Raw genomic sequence first — 19,383 nt, forward strand, 5'->3', positions numbered from 1 at the left:
CACCACCATTTGACTGGATTGCTGTATCCATTAATTTTCTGCTACATGACAGCTAGTAGAGAAATGGTAAAAAGGACTCTGGGCTGTTACACCTCAAAATATCTCTCCAGGGAGGGTCCAGTGCTTAATAAGTCTAATTTGGCCAACATTTAGTGAGCGCCAAATACATGTGGGGTGCTGCAATGTGCTCCAAGGAAGTGACATAATATGAAAGAATGGTGGATGTTTTAACTGAATTTAGCATATTTCAGGTGATTGGCTCCATCAGTACAGCAACACCCAAGCTATGCATTTGAAACACTGGGGTGGCCCAGTATGCAACCTAGGACTCACGTATGGAAATTTTTTTCTAATATAGGTTTTTTCCATTGTCTTTTTTTTTCTTTTTTCTTTTTTTTTTTTTTTTTCCAGATCTTGTGATGCCCAGATAGCTACCAAAATAACCAGTGGCTGCAACATCTGGGAGACCAAACAGACACAGGAAAAATACAGCAGAAGGGGAAGATCCATGAAAACAGGAAACATGGAGAGGAGAGTTTAAAAAGATGTCAAAACAAAGGCGGCCTGGGCGGGCAGCAAGGGAGGAGGCCAGGAGAGAGGCCATGAGCTCATGCGCAGACACCAGTTCCTTAGGAGTCTTCAGAGAATTGTAGGGTGACATCGTGCCATGCCCACACACAGAAGGACCGCAACCTTTTACACCTTTGTTTTACACAAAAGTCACAGCCTTCTTCAAAACCGAATAGTAGCAACACCACAAACTGCCCTATGTAGTTGGCTAGCCCTGTCAGTCTGGGCCCACCAGCTCCCGGCCTTTAACACACATGGAACGATGGGAGTGCCATGGGGTCTCCCATGAAAAGGCCTCATTCCAGCTTTGTTTGGCCTCGTCACAGAGGCCCTCTGCATGCCCACACTCATCTCTTCTGTCCCCATCTCCCCACACTAGCATTGGGCCAGGCCCATAACACATGGTTGTTCAATGAATAATTGCCCAAACTGAACTTAAAATGGCTTCGACCTCACCACCCAATACTCTTACTACAGCTCTCATCTCCTGATCCAAATTTTCAGATTCCAATGAGAGTAAAGTAGTCACCCACAGCTGAGAGGGGCACCACCTCCTACACGAAGGGGACACGTGCTCAATGCTGATTACCTTATGGACCAAGTCAAACTTTAAGAGTTGGACGGGGGCCTAGAGTTCAAGAACTCTAGACACGGACTCCATGCATCATTAAAACAGAGAAACTTAGACACGAGCTCTCCACGCATCATTAAAAGAGAGAAACTTAAGTTCATGAGTCTCCTGTACCAGGACATTAGCACCCAGAGAGGGAAACTTACTCACCTCCTACCTTGGACAAAGCAGTGGCTACAGGCTCATTTCTCCTTATTTTTATTTCAAAAAAAAAAAAAAAAAACACAAGACAACCATTATCACCACCTCTTCTCTGTTACTTCTTCCAAGATAAAATGTCACCCTCTAATTCTACTTTTCTGGCAGTTTCCCTGGCTTGTGAACTGCTCAACAGAAAGATCTGATCTCCTCTTGCCTTGGCAATTAATTCTGAAAGTGGCTGCTAATGCCATGAAAAGTTCTCCCAGGAGAAAAAGAAAATATTCAAACCCAAGAACTAGATGCTCCAGCCGTGTTCACCTTCTCAAGAAAAGGGGGCCTGGTGGAAAGTAGCAATCCTATTCCCATGACGTCACGGAATTTCCTTCTCCACCCTCAGAACTGGTCGCCGCCCTGTACGAGTGAAACCAGAGGTCCTGGGTGGGTCTCTGTTCTCCCAATAGTCACACCAACTGGGTCCTAACTGTCAATTTCCCTCCCGCTGAGCCTGAGAAGGGTGGGGCCATCAGGCACCAGGAGGGAGGAGGGCTTTAACCCCAGCAGCTCATGGACCAGGAGCTATGCTGGAAGAGCTTCTCCCTGGAAACTTCCAGGCTAAGCCCTAGACATCCAGCTTCCCATCACACTGCACTACACTGAAAGTTAATCACTTATATTTCTCCCTTGCCTCCTGGACGCCAATAGGATGGTGATTTAATTACCTGATGCCCCGGTGTCTGACAATAAATGTCTATTTGTACTAAAGAAACATTCACCTGAGACATGAAGAGAGAAGCCAGTTGGTGATGGCATTTCCAGGTGGAGGGTCAGTGCACTAACTTGGTGGTTTCGGGGAAATGAGGCATTTTGAGACTGAAACCTCCAATCCGGAACAGACACAGGGATGGGAGGGAGGTGGGGTTAGGTTTCTCCTACATCCCATGGGAATCTTTTTTCTTCAGTCTCTTTAAAGTTAAAGCAATGGCTAAAGGAGCCAGGGTGGACACAACCCCCACCAAGTTCCCATCTCTCCGGTGCCCCCACAGGAGGCCCTCAGACAAGCGGGTGGGGAGGCTGTGGCGGGAGCTTTTCCGCACAAAGCGACCTCCCTCTTGAACCCTTCTCACTTCAGGTTTCTTTGAGAGGGTGCCAAGGTTTCACTTGCTGGCACAGAGATCGGCTCCTTCCCTCAGACACGATATGTGAAAGGCAAGGCAGGAGGAGCTTTTGTCGCATGTTTGACTGGGAGGGATTGGGGGGGGCCAACGGTGAGACCCCAGTAGAGGAAGGACCTCAGACAGCTGTCTGCCAAGGCACGGAAGAATGTCTTTCTCACTTTATGAGAAAGAAAACAAACAAACAAACAAAAAGATCTAAGGAAAAGGGAAAGAAAGGTAACCATGGAGCTTTTTCCAAGGAGCCTAAGACAGCTATCTCCGCCAGCCGGAGAGTGGGAAAGTCCAGCTTTGTTCTGATGAAGGGATAGGAGGCTTATTTGGACCAGAAAAAAAATCATCCACTGAATAATCAGATGCCTCTGGACTGGCTACAGAAGGCTCTATCTGGTGGTGTCCATTCTGCCTGCTGGCTTCCTGCAGAGATGAGAGTCTCCCCCAAGGAGACTGCCATTCTCCAAAAGTCGAGTTCTTGGCATGGAGCTGGGGTCCTCGCGATAAGGGATTAGATGGTCTGGGGCCTGCTCTGGCCTTCTCTCTGCCAACTCCATGTGGAATTAAAATGCCCGGAGCTGAACTACTCACTCAGGACCTGCCCCCCGCTCCACTCCCCATAAAGCTGTGACCCCATGGGTCCCCCGAAGTTGGAAATGAGATCAAGGCCATTGGGAAATGCCTCGCTGAGCTTCCTGGGAGAAAGGAATCATTCCAACTGTAAGACAGAGAAAGAAAAACAAGCCCCAAGATGAATTTAATTTCCATTTATATCAGTCATGGCAAGTTCTAGAAAAAGAAGAACTTGTTTTGTTTTATTTCATTTTTAATGGCCCATGTGATGCTCTGAACCAGCAGAAAAGGACTTCCCACTTGCCCGCTGCACCTCACATCCAGCTCTGAAAAGGGGCTCCGGGTTGGGAGATGCAACTCTTAGCAACTAGAACCTTGGTCTATGTAATCAGAATTTTTAAAGAGCGTGATCCAACCAGAGGAGGAAATTCCTTTCCCTGTGACTCTTCTAGTTTATTCAGCTCCTGGAAAAAGGCAGTTAGCCCATGTAATTTAAAAGAGATAAACCTGGCACTTCGCTCAGCATTTCAGCTACCGTGGGGACCGTTTGCAGTGTCACTAATTTCCAGGGTCTAAGGTCGGCCATGTCAAGCCAAAAAGGGGCCTTCTGACCCTCCCTTGTCTAGAATGTCCTTCTTTTCTCATCTCTCCTTCTCTGGTCGCCTATTCTTCCTCCCCACAGACCTCCAGCTGTTCTCACTCCCACCCAGGGGTCGGCACAGAACCACAATGATGGCAACCTCCCAGCTCGCACTAAGGGAACACGCCACAAACCATAGACTCAGAAGAAATGTCCTTCCTTTCCAAGAAGCCACTACCTGGTTTACCTGTCAAATGAGCACCGGACTTAAACAAGGAGAACCAGACAAAATACCTTGTAACCAAAGGGGCCATGTGGCCCACGTGGTAGCCTCGAGCAAAATTGGCCACAGTACCATGATTCAGGAAATAACTTGGGGAACCTTTTGGAGCTGATGGTTAATGTGACTTGACCTTCAGGACAACATCTGTTTTCAGAAATAGTTTGTTTAAACAACACACAGTATTGCACGCTCACTGAAGGCTAGACCTGGGTGCAGACATTGAGGATAAAGGAGTAAAACACAAAAATAATACTGCCCTCCCAAAATCTACCCTCAAACAGGGACAGTGGGTGGTATACGTGCAAAAAAAAGTAAATAGACAAGAGTGCTATACAACTAAGCTTCACATGGTCCTAATGCTATAAAGGAAATAAAAACATGGTAAGGAAGCAGAAAAGGGGGTGGATGAATGACCACTAATTGACATTTGGAGAGAAGACCTGGCCCAAATGATGGGAAGACCCAGGCTTGGAAAGACCTGGACGGAAGCAGTCAGGTGAGGGACCATGGGCAAGAGCAAAGGGAGGTTGGGGGAAGAAGTGAGAGAACAAAGCTGGGTAGACTAGCTGAGACAATTACTTTTACAACAGTACCAGAAAAGTCCCTTCTCTCTCCCTGATGCTTTCCCCACCCCACCCCCCAATAAAAATCCATCATAACTCTTTCTTTCCCAATTTCTTCCCCTTCAGGGGCTCTTGTCTTTTAGCAACCTGTTCCTCCACCACCGCCTGCCCTGCCCCCCACATGCACACACATATACACACAGAGACAACCCCTAGCAGTGCAGGGACCTCAGAGAGAAAATGCAGGGGCTTCTTCAAGACCTTCCGACCACCCACAAGCCGGGCACATGACCAAAAACCTGAGTAGAATGCATGAGGCAGAGACGCCATGGCTGGAGCCACATGCCAGAGCGTCCCAGGAAAGGGAGGAAGCGTTTGCAAGACAGGTCGGCCTGGTTTTATTTCTTCTTCCTTGGTTCTATACAAACAGCCCTGGTTAATAGTGCACTTTTTTTTTCTTTTCTTTTCTTTCTTTATTTCTTTCTTTTTTTTTTTTTTTTTTTTTAACAGATTAAGAGTGTGTCCGAGGCAAGAAAGCCATCCCAGTGGTTGGAGAACAGTGTCTTCTTTTTTTCTTTCATTGCCCTATTGAAGCAACTCTTCCCTCCTCCTCTGCTCAGGCTGGGCTCAAGTCCCCATGCTGCAGGCTCATGTAACCTTCCCATCCATACCCTGCATTTCATGGGAAGGAGCGTTCAGGAGGTGGACGGCAAGGATTTTATTCAACTTGAGCATCTTCTAAAAATAAAAAAAAAAAGAAAGAAAGAGAAAGATGAAGAACAGAAGTTGAGAGAGGCCAGACTAAATGGATATGATCTGAATGCATATTTGTGTTACAACGAATACAACCAGCATCAGAGAGGGGCCAAGATCAAATAAATGGTAAAACCTGACAAAGAGAAGAATAGATGGTATGTGAAGCCATCTGTTTTGGAGGACACCCAAATCTGTCTGAATCTGTGAGGCCAAACTACCAGCTATTCTAAGACGCCCCATTCCAAGAGTGGCCTAATGCGCATCTACACAATCAGTTTCTCTCGCCATCACTTTGGCTGCAACTTTTTTGTGCAATTAAGTAATTTATTCCTTTCTTCAGCCTCCTGATTCTAATGAATCCGAGCCACAAACAAGCCTCAGTTGCTCCTATTCAAGGAGTCTGATTGCATCTGGCAGTGATTGCTGAAAATCCTGAAGAGGAAACAGGGAAGGGAAGCATATTGTTTGGGGGGGTAATAGGTGAAGACCTGCCTCTCTTGACCTATAATACATTAGTGTCAGTGAACATTTGGCAGCCTTCAGATGATTAGCAATGAAGATGAATCAAGCAAAAAAGAGGTAGAAATCTGCCTCATCTGAATCACCAGAACTGCATACATTTGCATGCTGATTAGCTGTTCTTTTGTCTGTGTTCCTAATTATTATGACACATTATGTCTTCATCATGCAAGATTCTGATCTGTCTTGTTCAAAATGCATGTAGAAAAAAGTGCAGTTTATTGATTCAACATGTAACTTTTATTTTTATGTTTGCTTTAATTAAATACATATTTGATTGCCTTTGACTGCTGTCCTTTTTTTTTTTCTTTTTGCTCTTATTTATTTCATCTTGTTGACAAACACACAGGTAACCTTCCTTTATCATTCTCAGATCATCTGGTGCTCACAGTCTTTCCCCTCTGCCTTCCTCTCTCTCTCTCCCTCTCTCTCTCTCCCTCCCTCTCTCTCTCTCTCTCTCTCTCAGGTGCTCACTTCCATTTTCTTGAAGAGGCAAAACAAAGGAGGGAAAGAAAACAAAACGGCATCTCTAGTAAGGCAGCCGAGGGGGAAGCTGGCGGTGACCGCGCTGGCAGTGCCCACAGCAGGGAGAGAGAGGGCTCCAACCTCAGGAAGAGCAAACAAATGTTTGTGACTCTGGAGAGGGGCTTTCAAGAGGACTGTGGGCACAGAGGGGGGTTAAAAAGAACATGATCTTGCAAAAGAGAGAGATCTTGTGGCATTCCCAGTTGTCTTCACACGTTATCGGTCATGAGGACTTGTGAACAGGACATGAGAATGCCTGTCTCCCAGGTCAAACCTCCATTCTTCTCACGTGGCCTGACGATTCCACTGGAATATCTGGGAAAGGCAAGGAGACTGCTTTCCCAATGGGCTCTGCTTAGACCCGGTTGCCCCCATCTTTCTCAGAAGGGGAAGTGGTGGAGGGAACTCGGCATCTGCACCAGACCCTAGAGACTCCCCCACCCCCAAAGCAGCCAGGAAGCCAACATTCCCAGGAGCAAGAGAGACAACAGAGAACTGGACAGAGAACTCTGGGATGAAGGGCCTCAAGTCTTCCCTGCAAAAGATGCAAAATGCACCAGTGTGTCCCTCAAGGCCTGCTGGGGCTGCTCCCCTCAAACAACTGGGGATTCTTTGAGGGGCAGAGGTGTGGAGGGGTGTGGGCAGAAAGAGAAAGGAAAAGATATTTATTTCCTGCTGGTTACAGCCACCCCAAGCCATGATGTACTTATCACCCTCCACCCAGGGATATGCTAAACAGCTGTAGTTAGCACCAAGCTATTTGGCGAATCCAATCAAGACACTTAGAAAGCAAAAGAGCATCACAGAGGAAGAGCCGGATGCAGGAGTAATTGAGTGCGCTGAGGGTCCATGGATGCTCAGAAAGAAAGCAGGGCCCAACCAAATGCAAATGGCTCCTCACTGAAGAGGCATAATGCCCATCGCTCTTCCCTGCTAATGGGCATGATTGGCTGGAAATGTAATCAACAGCTCTGCCCCCAACATCTATCCCTACAGTGAGGGATGATGGAAATCCATATTCATGAGAAAGCAAACCGGCAATGTTTACTGGGTGCAGAAAGGGGGCAGGGCTGGCCTGGGTCAGACAGAGTTCCTTGGGAGCCATAATGAGGCTGAGAGCAGGGACACAGTGCTGTTAGAGCCCCCGCTCCAGCCCTCCCCTCACATACCTGCCCCCCGATATGTCCATATGCCTGCTAAACCTGGGACTAAAGGGAACACCAAAATTCATCATTTATCAATGCAGGATCTGCCCAGTGATGGTGGCCTCTGGATGTCCCTCTGGGAGCTGCCATCCCACAGCATCTTGTGCAAAAGTGCTCAGTCCCTCCCCTCCCTTGCCAACCCATCCTCTAAGTAAGACATATCTATTCCATACATAGGAACAGATATGGAGGGAATGGTAACAAAAGGTGCATATGTAACACAGATATCTTGAAATCTGCTTTGGAATCCCTCCATCGTACACTGGGTTGCCTAAGCTAAAAATAAAGGAAATCGGGCATTGTACTGGGTTGCATATGTCTGTATTAGTCATCTCAGGCTGCCATAACAAAATATCATAGACTGAGTAGGCTAAGAAACAGAAATTTATTTTCTCACTGTTCTGGAGGCTGAAAGTTCAAGATCAAGGTGTTGGCAGGGTTGGTTTCTCCTGAGGCCTCTCTTCTTGGCTGGCAGATGGCTGCCTTCTCCCTGTGTGCTCTTATGGTCTTTCCTCATGTGTGAGCATCCTGGGTGTCTCTGTGTGTCCTAATCTCCTCTTCCTATAAGGACACCAGTGAGATCAGATCAGAGTCCACTCCAATGTTCCATGTTTACCTAATTCACTCTTTAAGACCCTATCTTCAAAGACAATCATATTCTGAGGTACTGAGGGTTTGGTTTTCAACATATGGATTTTGAGGGAACACAATTCAGCCCAAGACAGTATCTCCTCAAAATTCAAATTTGCCAGAACATCAGATGTGACCTCATTTGAAAATACAGCCTTTGCAGATATAATTAGTTAAGAGGGGGTATTGCTGGATTAGAAGGGCCCTAAATTCAGTGGTATTCTTATAATAAGAGACAAACTTACATGTCGACATACAGGGAGAACACCATGGAATGACAGAGGCAGAGATTGGAATGATATAGTTGTGAGCCAAGGAACACACCAAGGATGGCTGGCCAACCACCCAAGGCTAAGAAGGGGTGAGGAAGCCTTTCTCCTTAAAGCCTTCAGAGAGAGCATTTGATTTCACCTTGATTTCAGACTTCTGGCTCCAGAACTGTGAGAGAATACTGTGACCTAGTTTGTGGTCATTTGTTGTAATAGCCAAGGAAACTAACACAATCATGATGACTAAAACCCACAGAATATCCCCAAATCTCCATGTATAATTAGACTATCATTTGGGCAAACCACTCACTCACCACAAGATGACCACAGATGCCCCAGTGCAAACTGGTCTGCATTTCTCTTCCCTTTTCTGCTTCCCAAACTTCCCACTGGTAAAGGAGCCAGGAGCAGGGACAAGGTTCAAGAATATCCACAAGCAAAACATTAGATTCTTGTCATCTGGTCACCAGCCATCTGAAATCAGAGCCCAAAGAAATACAGAGGAAAAGTCACGCCCCCAAAAGTCAGAAATCCAAACTATAAACCCAAACAGCCTTTTGTCTCTAGGCTGAGGTCTAGATACCTGTACCAATGCACAACAACTCTCAGTGAAATGAGAAAAATAAAGCACTGAGGTTTTATACAAAAGAGTTTTTAGGCAAGTAAAGCTAAATATGTTTCATACAAGAGACTCCCCCTTTATTCTGAGACCATGTCTTTTATTTTTTTTAAAAATTATTTATTTATTTATTTATTTATTTATTTGAGAGGGAGTGTTTATAAGTGAGCAGGGAAGGGGCAGGGCGGGGGGAGAATCTCAAGCAGACTCCCTGCTGAGCACAGAGCCTAATGCAGGGCTTAATCTCATGACCCTGAGATCATGACTTGAGCAGAAATCAAGAGTTGGATGCTTACCCAAATGAGCCATCTAGGTGCCCTGATCATGGTCTTTTCATTTCTTGGATGCTTCAATGTTCTGCATATTATAAAATGATGGCAATAAGAGATGGTATAAATTTTTCTAGTGTTCATTCTTGACAAAATTAAAAGCTGGCAATTCTCTGGCCCTCAGTTGAAAACTAAAAATCCATTGACCTATTACTTCTTTTAAGAAGCCTCTCCACATTCTTTACTCCCTTGGTACTGATGCATAAATCTTGCATTTCATTTTTCACTCACATTTGGCTCTAAAATTATTCTCTGATTTCTTTCCAAAGAGATTGCAAATAGATCCCTATCTCCCAGGGATAAGGATCATGACTCTTACATTTTCTATTTCTACTTTTACATAGCACAGAGCAGTGCACTCAACAGATGCCCAGGAAATGCTGAATGAATGAATAAAAGAATGATCAGATATAAAGTTGGTACAAAAGCATCCAAGGAGCTTTCAATGCACCCAGGACAAAGCAGGAATTTATAAAGGCATAATTGGGAACTTGCTATAGCTTCTGAAGTCCCTTCGCGCCACAACTGTCCATGGTTCCTTAGTTAGAGGGGATGAGAAATAGGCCCCAAGTCAGTTGAAATTATTATAATGAAAATGGGGATTCCCATGCCATAGGACCAGAGAATTCTGGAACCTTCCATGCTGAAGCTGGCCCAAGATATGAGGTAGCTTGATATATAACCAGGATCCAATCGCTTCTCACCACCTTTGCCCAAACCACTTTCATTCTTCACCTACACAATTGCACAAACCTCTACAGTAGGCAGAATAATGGTCTTCCAAAGATGAACACATCTTAATCCCCTCAAATTGTGAATACCTTACATGGCGAAAGGGACTTAGCAGGTGCTATGAATTTAAGGATCTTAAAACAGGGGGATTATCCTCGATTATGCAGATGAGACCAACTTAATCACAAGGGTCCTTATATGGGAAAGAGGAAAGTCAGAGTCAAAAAAGGAAATGGGCCAGTGGAAGCAGATGTCAGAGAAAGATGAAGACAGTTTGCTGCTGGTTTCGAGACCAGGGAAGAATGAGACTCCAGAGATGCAGGAAGTCTTTAGAAGCTGGAAAAGTCAAGGAAATGGACTCTTCTCTAGAACTTCTGGAAAGAACACAGCCCTGCTCACACCTTGATTTTTAGGACCTTGGCTTCCTGAACTGTAAAATAATAAATTTGTGCTGTTGCAAACCACTAAATGTGTGGTAATTTGTCACAGCAGCAATAAGAAACTAATACATCTCCTTAGTGGTCTCCCTGTTTCTGCTCTTGTCCTTCTACGGTCTATTTCTCAGCACAAAAGCCAGAGAAAACCTTCTAAAATCTAAGTCAGAGCCCATCTTCCTCTACTCAATATCTTCTCACCATATCCTATGTCAGAGTAAAACACAAAGTTCTTAGAACCTCCCACAAGGCCCTAATAGGCACAATCCTTGAGACTTCCTCTCCTCCATCTCCTCCCATTCACTTCACTCTGGACTTACTGGCCTCCTTTGGGCTCTTGGCATCTTCCTGTCTCCGCACCTTTACATCTGCTATACCCTCTATCTAGAAGGCTTCTTCCCCAGGCATCTAAGAGCTGATTCTGACCTCCTTCATGTCTCTCTCTACTCAAAGAACACCTTCTCAGCAAGACCTTCGTAAAGGTAAAAGCTGCAAGCCAGAACCCCCTTCCAATTCCAGTCTTCTCTTCCTACCTGGTATTCTCTCTAGCACTCAAACTGTCTGGCACACTATATATCCTGCTGATCTGTTTGTTTCTTTCTTCAATAGAACATCTCCTGTCTTCATTAGGACCAGGATTTTTGTGTTTCATCTGCAGTGCCAAAACAGTGCCAGACACATAGTAGGTGCTCAATAAAAATCTGCTAAACAGATGATCACTCCCTGTAGAAGCCTATGAGATGATGTCACCAGTATGATGTCACAACAATCATACTAATCACAGCCAAGTTACTAGGTACCAGGCACCATGCCTAGTGCTTCATACAGATGAACTCAGTTAAATCACAGTGGCTCTTCAAATAGGATCCTCAAGGAAACTCAAGGAGCAACAAAATTCAAAAAGTAGGATGAGAATTGCTACTTTTTTTTTAAAGATTTTATTTATTTATTCATGATCGACACAGAGAGAGAGAGAGAGGCAGAGACACAGGCAGAGGGAGAAGCAGGCTCCATGCAGGGAGCCTGACATGGGACTCGATCCCGGGTCTCCAGGATCATGCCCTGGGCTGCAGGCGGCACCAACCCACTGCGCCACCAGGGCTGCCCAGAATTGCTAACTTTTGATCATGGTCCCTACTGGTTCAGGGCAGAGTGCAAAGTGTTTACTTGGCCAAACTGATGTCACCACAAGAGCTGTGATAAAATGAGATTTAGGCACATAACTCTCCAGCTCCAAAAGTTCCAGACCCATAGTAAGTATGCAGTCCAAATCTTCTAACTGGTTTTTTTTTTGCAAAAAAATCTAATGTCACCTGCCAGTATGGAGAGAGAAGATACAAGTCAGAAATGTGGAAAAGCTCACAGAAATATGGGACTTCTGCTCAATAACCCACTTTTGCTGGAAGACCACCAAATCCTACCACTTTGTTATGATAGAGTACCCAGTGTCACAGGTGAGTAAGCCCTGATATTGTGACTTAGAATAAGAAATATATGTTTGGGGGATGCCTGCGTGGCTCAGTGGTTGAGTATCTGCCTTCAGCTCAGGGTGTGATCCCAGTGTCCTGGGATCAAGTCTCACATCGGGCTCCTCACAGGGAGTCTGCTTCTCCCTCTGTGTGTCTCTGTCTCTCTCTGTGTGTCTCTCATGAATAAATAAATAAATAAAATCTTTAATTTTATATATATTTTATTATACATATACTATATATAACATATATAATATATATTTTTATATATTCATATATTTATTATATATATTATATATAGAGAGAGAGACTGGATCCATTTCTAGCACTAAACTCTTAAAATCCTGATAATTTCCTAAGTGAGGAGAAGATAAAGGTGCCTCTTGTTAGGTAAATGAGGTGATGTTTGGAAAGCTCCTAAGGATGGAGCTGGTTTCTGGGACCCCAACCATATGACTAGAGGGTTAGAAATTGCAGTCCCATTCCAACCTCCAGGGAGGAGAAGGGCCGCACCCCCCTACCCCTGGCCACAGGTTGAATCAATCACTAATGGCCAGTGATTTAATCAAACATGCCTATGTAATGAAGTTTCCATAAAAACTCAAAAGGACAGGTTTCAGAGAGCTTCCAGATTGGTCAACAGGTGATTCGGGGAGCGTGGCATGCCTGCAGAAGATCTGGAAGCTCAGCACCCTCTCCATATATGTCATCCCATGCATCTCTTCCACCTGGATACTACTCTGTGTCCTTTATCAAATCTTTCGATGATAAACTGATAAATGTAAGTGAATATTTCCCTGAATTCTGTGAGTCATTCTGGCAAATGACTGGCAATTCTGAGGGGGAGGAGGTCATGAATTTATAGCAGGTTGGTCAGAATCACAGGGAACAGGGACACCTGGGTGGCTCAGTGGCTGAGTGTCTGTCTTGGGCTCAGGGCATGATCCTGGGGTCCTGGGATCGAGTCCTACATCGGGCTTCTGCAGGGAGCCTACTTCTCCCTCTGCCTAGGTCTCTGCTTCTCTCTGTGTGTCTCTCATGAATAAATAAAATCTAAAAAAAAAAAAAAAGCTCAGGGGACAAACATAATTTGTGATTAAAGTAGAAGCAGTTTTGTGGGACTGAGGCCTCAACCTGTGGAATCTGATGCTACCTCCTTACAGATTGTGCCAGAATTGAGTTGAATTGTAGAACCCCCAAGCCCGCATTCAAGCATTGCTTGGTGGTGTGGGGAAACAGCTCCTATGCTCACACTGGAATTAGTGACCAGAACCCTTTTTAGTAACTAAGAGTATAAATGAGTAGAGCAGGGAAGGGGGGCCAGGGTGAGACAGTTTGGGGGCACCAGGAAGGGGGTCTGTAAGATCTACTGCTTCTCCAAGATTTACAAGGCAAGGGACAGGGTGGTGGGGTTCCCAAGTGAGAGCATCTGCTGGGGTGGGTCAGATGTGCCAGGAGAAGTCTCTCCTCTCTGACTCTCCTAGGGGTCTTTTCTGGGAAAATGCTTTCTGAAGCAACACAACCTGGCCTGTGACTAACTCCACACATAGGCCTGACGGTCCCTGAGGGGGAAGAGACGGGAATTCCCCCTTTGAGGCCACATGACGGGTGGGGATCTTCTTTTGTTTGCAATTGTAATCTCAGGAGTCACTCAAGTCAATAAACAAACAAGTGAAAAGATTCAGCGAGGTGTAAAAATAGATTTGCACAGGGCAGACAACTGCGCATTCCATTTATTTACCTCTTCTAACAAACCGATACCTGGGGTGACATTTATTAATAAACGGCATTACCAGGTGCCTGATATGTGGCTCACGGAAATTAATTACCCAGCCCATGGTAAAACCATAACAAGCCTGCAGTGCTGTAACATTTGTGCTAATTGAAAATGAGATAAGTGCTGTGGGTGCAATTTGCATTCAATGCAGTGTATTAATTATCTTCAGTTCTCTTCATGATAAATATACCTGACTGAATCACTCTCCTAATTTACCGGGTAATAGAGTTGTAAGTGGGTTCCCTTAGGTAACCAAGGGAAGGCACTGAGTTGTGGGCAAGATGGAAAGCCTCGGCTTTTCTTGTACTTCAGCAAGGTGAGCTCCTGCCCTGGGATCGGCCTCACATCCTTCTTAGGAACACAGCGACGTCAACCTGTTAGACTCACCCAAACTCCCCACCTCAGGCCCTAATCATTCCACAGGAGAGGCTGACTGGCTCCAGAAGCTCAGAGCGTGCTCAAAAACATGATGTTAGAAGGGATACATTTTAACCCATCCAACAACTCTCCTGTACACTGAATATTACTATCTCTGCAAAGAAGGGCCTTTTCCTACTCATTGCTTCCATGTTAATTCAAAATTTTTTTGCATCTGGTTCTGAGTAGACATGAACTGAAAATACAGTCAGGAAAATACAGATTTAAAGATGTGGGGCACCTGGGTGGCTCAGTGCCCAAGCATCTGCCTTTGGCTCAGGTTATGATCCCTGGGTCCTGGGATCGAGTCTCACATTGGGCTCCCAGCAGGGAGCCTGCTTCTCCCTCTGCCTATGTCTCTGCCTCTCTCTGTGTGTCTCACATGAATAAATAAATAAACTATTTTTTAAAAAGTAAAAAATAAAGATGTGGGGCTGTTGCAGCAGATTAGTACTTGGGGATGACTATTTGGAATAAGGGCTCAAATCACAAACCTGAACAGAGCTGTGCAACCATGTCCTTCAGTACCATCCAACAAGGAAGGCCTACCTTTCAAGAGGGAAGGAGGGGAAAGACACATCTGGTTGTCATGAACTGGAGTTCCCCAACCATCCATCCATCGCCTTCTCCATCTTTTTTTTTTTAACATTTTATTTATTTATTCATGAGAGACACACAGAGAGAGAGGCAGAGACACAGGCAGAGGGAGAAGCAGGCCCCATGCAGGGAGCCTGATGTGGGACTCAATCCCGGGACTCCAAGATCACGCCCTGGGCCAAAGGCAGGCGCTAAACCGCTGAGCCACCCAGGGATCCCCTCCTTCTCCATCTTTTTGAACTTGGCAATGTGTTCCTCTGGCCTTCGGGTGTTGAGCAGCATGTAATGAGGGAGCAGTGACAGTGGACGGTAACAATAACACTTTTCGAGAATTGAGAGCTTACCATGTGTCAGGCACAAAGCTAAGAACTGAACTTACATCATCTAAATTAATGCTCTTTAGAAGCTCCCCTTACTCTGTCTGAAGGACCCATCCCCTTCTACCTCCCCCTTCCCCCACCTCATCCACAGTAACTCTCCAGGCCAGCACCTCCCTGCTTCCCGTGAGACACTGCCCCAAACTATAGTCACCTTGCTCGCTTGTTTACCTGTCTCTTCCCTGATTAGCATACAAGCTCCTGAGGGTAGAGCCCCCATTTTGTGACCAGCACAGAGTGGGATATTTAGTAAATACCTATGGAATGAATGCAAACTTATTATAATAATCCCCTAACATAAAGCCACCAAAACTCAATTATGAACCATAATACATATTCTCAAATTAAGAAATTCATAAGCATATCCCGGCCTCACCCATAGCACCTGAAGAGGCCAGGAATCCTATCAGAAAGGCTCTGAGCACACAGAATGCCTACCATGAAATCCTGCCTACTTCCAGCAGGAAGGTGCCAACCAGGTTCTGAGCGTCCTCCCAGTCCACGGGAGGAGGAAACACAGCTGTAAATACCCATAACATAAAACAAAATAACGGTAGCCCAAGGAAGCACAACTACTTCCCATACTCCCATTGGAAAGAAAGTCCTTCTAAGGACAAAGAAGATGCTGTTCAACATCCCATCACACTCTTGCAGTCAGGAAACTGCTGCTGGCCCATCATTATTTCCGTGTGGGTTAGAAAATGGTGCCCGTTGGGCCCTCATGGCCCCAAGGCCTCAGGTTTGGCAAGAGGAGCTCGGCTGGATGTCAGCCGTCACCCATCCCCTCTCAGGCAGGAGCCCCTGTACAGAGCACAGCCCGCACAAAGCCTGTGGCAACCCTGCTGAGGGGATGCTGGTGACTGTCTCCTCCTAAAGCTTCTCATTTAACAGTCCAATCTGTTATGTTCATGACACTTGAAATAAACAAACAAACAAACAAATAAATAAGAGGGGATACAATGCAATCTGGTAAAAGCACTCCCATGGAGGCCTTCAGGATACGGTCCTGATTTCCCCGGCTCTTAATCCCCTGGTATCATATGTTATCATGCCTAGGGCAACTGTGCTAGGTTACACCTCAGGATGACAAGTGACCATGACTTCTAGGTTCCTCTGAAGAGAGAGGTGGCAGGTTTTTATATTAGCGAAATGAGCATTCTGGTAAAAACAACCAAACTCTTAATATGCCACTTCCTTCCTGTATGGACTGAATGCTTATGTTGCCCCAAACTTCATACCTTGAAGCCCCAGCCCCCGATGACCATATGTTAGAGGAAGGGTCATCGTGGAGGCACTTTAGGTTGAATGAGGCCTGAAGGGTGGAGTCATGATAGGATAGGATTGGTGGTGTCCTTGGAAGAAGACACAGAACCTCTCTCTGCCATTTGAGCACACAATGAAGATGGAGGTCAGGCTACAAACCAGAAGAAGAGGCTGCAGAATAAAACCTTACCTCGCCAGCACCTTGACTGCCAGTCTCTAGAAAGAGACAAATTTCTGTTATTTAAGCCACTCAGTCTATGGTATTTTGTGATGGTGGCCTGAGCTAAGACACTATCCCTGGCATCAGTGATATTCAGCTGCCCTGGGAAATGGGCAACTACAAAAGGAGAGCGCACTGCAGGGCACAGGGACTAAGGCTAGAGACAGAAAACAAGTAATGAGTCAAAGAACGCTTTCTTCAGAGACCTATGCCCAATATATAGTTGATGTAAGTGTGAGTTACACTCCTGTTGCAGTATGGTATATTCTCAACACCATAGCCAGACTGGTCCTCTTGAAACAACCAGATCTTATTCCTCCTCTGCTCAAAACTTGCCAATGGTTCCATCTCCCACAAGGTAAAATCCGAAGTGTGCACCAGGTCCTACAAGACCACCTGATCTGTCTAGGGGTCCTTTCTGACCTAACCTCCCAACTATCATCCCCTTGGTTCATCCTGCCCCAGCCATGCTAACTTCCTGTAGCTTCTCAGACACTGCCATGCACAAATATACCTCAGGGCCTTTGCATTTGCTGCTTCTTATTCCTGAAGGCTCTTTCCTCACTTTCTGTCTACTCAAATGGCACATGATTGGTGATGAGGGCTTCCCTAACCATTCTATATAAAATAACAACCCACAACCCCACCCCCATGCCATAACACACATGAGCACGTGCACACACACACACACACACACACGCATGCTCTCTCTCTCACACACACACACACATACACACACTGCATGCCTTCCCTACCTTATCTTGCTTAATTTTTTTCACAGTGACTCTCAGAATCTGACATACTGTCTGCTTATTAATTTTTTCATTGCCACCCTCTCCCTAAAACAAAAGCTTCACACAGAAAGGAAATTGTTTGTCCTCTCTTATATCCTGAGCAGTTTCAAGAGTGCCTGGCACTCAATAGACATTCAATAAGTACTTGTGAAGTGAATGAAAGAGGTAAACTATTATAAGGTAGTAGATAATAGCAACTACATTTATTGAGTAATTAGCTAAGCTTTTGATACACATTATATGTATATATATGCTGGGAACGAAGCTAAATGCTTCATATACCAGGAACAGAGGTTTAAATACATCTTTTCATTTCGTCCTTACAATAACCATTTGAGGTCAGTGTGATTATTCCCATCTCACAGATAAGAAAACTGAAATTCCCTGAGTAAGTCATCTGCATAATTTACAGGAATCGCAAGGAGTGAAGTTGGTCAGGATTTGAACACCTACACATCTACGGATTTGATCAGAAAAGCATACATGTAAATTAAGTCTCAACTGAAATACACCCGGAGTATTTACAATTTAAAGGGAACTTGAGGTGAACTCCAAATTGTGTATTTTTAAAAAACAAATAATCCGTTTTTATGAAATAGTTGTGTAATGTATCTATTTTTAATAATGTGCCAGCTTTATCTTAAACCAGGACAAACCCCTGATTAAAAGAAAAAAAAAACATTTTTATTCGGCTTTATAATGTAACATGTGGCATTTCTGCCAAGAGACTGACCTTCCCACTCAGGCGTTGCCTACGCTCATACTGAAACGGATTTGCAACCCCTCAGATTGCACCAACGGACAGGGAGGGGAAAGAGGCAACCATCACAAGTTTGCCAAAAAGCTCACCTGGGATTAAACTTTTTGTAAAAAGATGCAAGAACTCACGTGTTGAAAGGATCAAAAAGAGGATTTTTTGTTACTGTTGTCAGAAAATTATCATCATTATGTTTCTTTAAATATAAGCAGAAAATCAAGTTTCCTCCAGGCAGCTCAGCATTCTATCACTTCATTTAAAATCATTGTGGTTGGGGAATCCCTGGGTGGCTCAGCAGTTTAGTGTCTGCCTTTGGCCCAGGGTGTGATCCTGGAGACCTGGGATCAAGTCCCACATCAGGCTCCCTGCATGGGGCCTGCTTCTCGCTCTGCCTCTCTCTCTCTCTCTCTCTTTCATGAATAAATAAAGTTTTTAAAAAATAAAAATAAAATAAAATCATTGTGATTGAAACCACAGAATATAGCACACGGATACACTGACTTCATTGATTTTTCCTGGCTGAATTACTAGGCTCAAATAGTAATTATGTGTAGTACATTTTTAAGATATGTGCTTGTCCCTATTTTCAAATGAGGAAACACACCATCCAGGGGTCAGGTGAGTAGACTGAGCAAGGGGCAGGTGGTGGGCGGAGGGTTTGTCAAGCCATTCTGTCCAACTCTAGGCTGAATTCAGGTAGCACTCAGAACTTTTAAAGTCTTTTAAAAACCGCTCCTATTTTACAGGGCACATTTCATGCTATCCAAAAATATATACATTGATCAACTAAATGCCATATTATTCTGCTTACCTCATTGGGACATCTATATAGCACAAACTTCATTCAATGGGCCTATATTCCCCCAAAGTATATTCCATTGCTGTTAATGGAGGAAACCTGGAGCAAAAAAAAAGTCTCTGGGGTCAAAAAACCTAGTGGGAAAAGTATGGCTTTGCAAGGCTTTACAGCAAGCTTTGTGTCTTTACAGCAAGGCTTCTCAGAGCCTTTAATATGCTAATCAGCATCTTCAGTCAGGGATGTAGATACAGAGTTTCTCTAATATGTTTGGCAAGAAGACCCTAGACTAGAACCTAGCCAAGGTTTTAGAAAACACTGCTGAACGGGGTACATCAAATACTCTAGGCTTCAAGGCTACAAATTTTCTTGCAGGGCATTATGAGTTAAA

At 44.8% G+C, this 19,383-nt stretch overlaps 1 long non-coding RNA gene across 1 annotated transcript; it reads right to left on the reverse strand.

The window, feature by feature from the left end:
• Positions 1 to 7,926: 7,926 nt before the first annotated feature.
• Positions 7,927 to 11,196, reverse strand: LOC144315256 (uncharacterized). Its single transcript, XR_013381002.1, has 4 exons — positions 11,059 to 11,196; positions 9,327 to 9,387; positions 8,726 to 8,885; positions 7,927 to 8,073 (listed from the first exon to the last, which is right to left on the reverse strand). It is a non-coding gene; the product is annotated as an uncharacterized LOC144315256 (long non-coding RNA).
• Between the last annotated feature and the right edge of the window lie 8,187 nt (positions 11,197 to 19,383).

This window comes from Canis aureus, chromosome 6 (assembly GCF_053574225.1).
Source record: "Canis aureus isolate CA01 chromosome 6, VMU_Caureus_v.1.0, whole genome shotgun sequence".
NCBI lineage: Eukaryota > Metazoa > Chordata > Mammalia > Carnivora > Canidae > Canis > Canis aureus.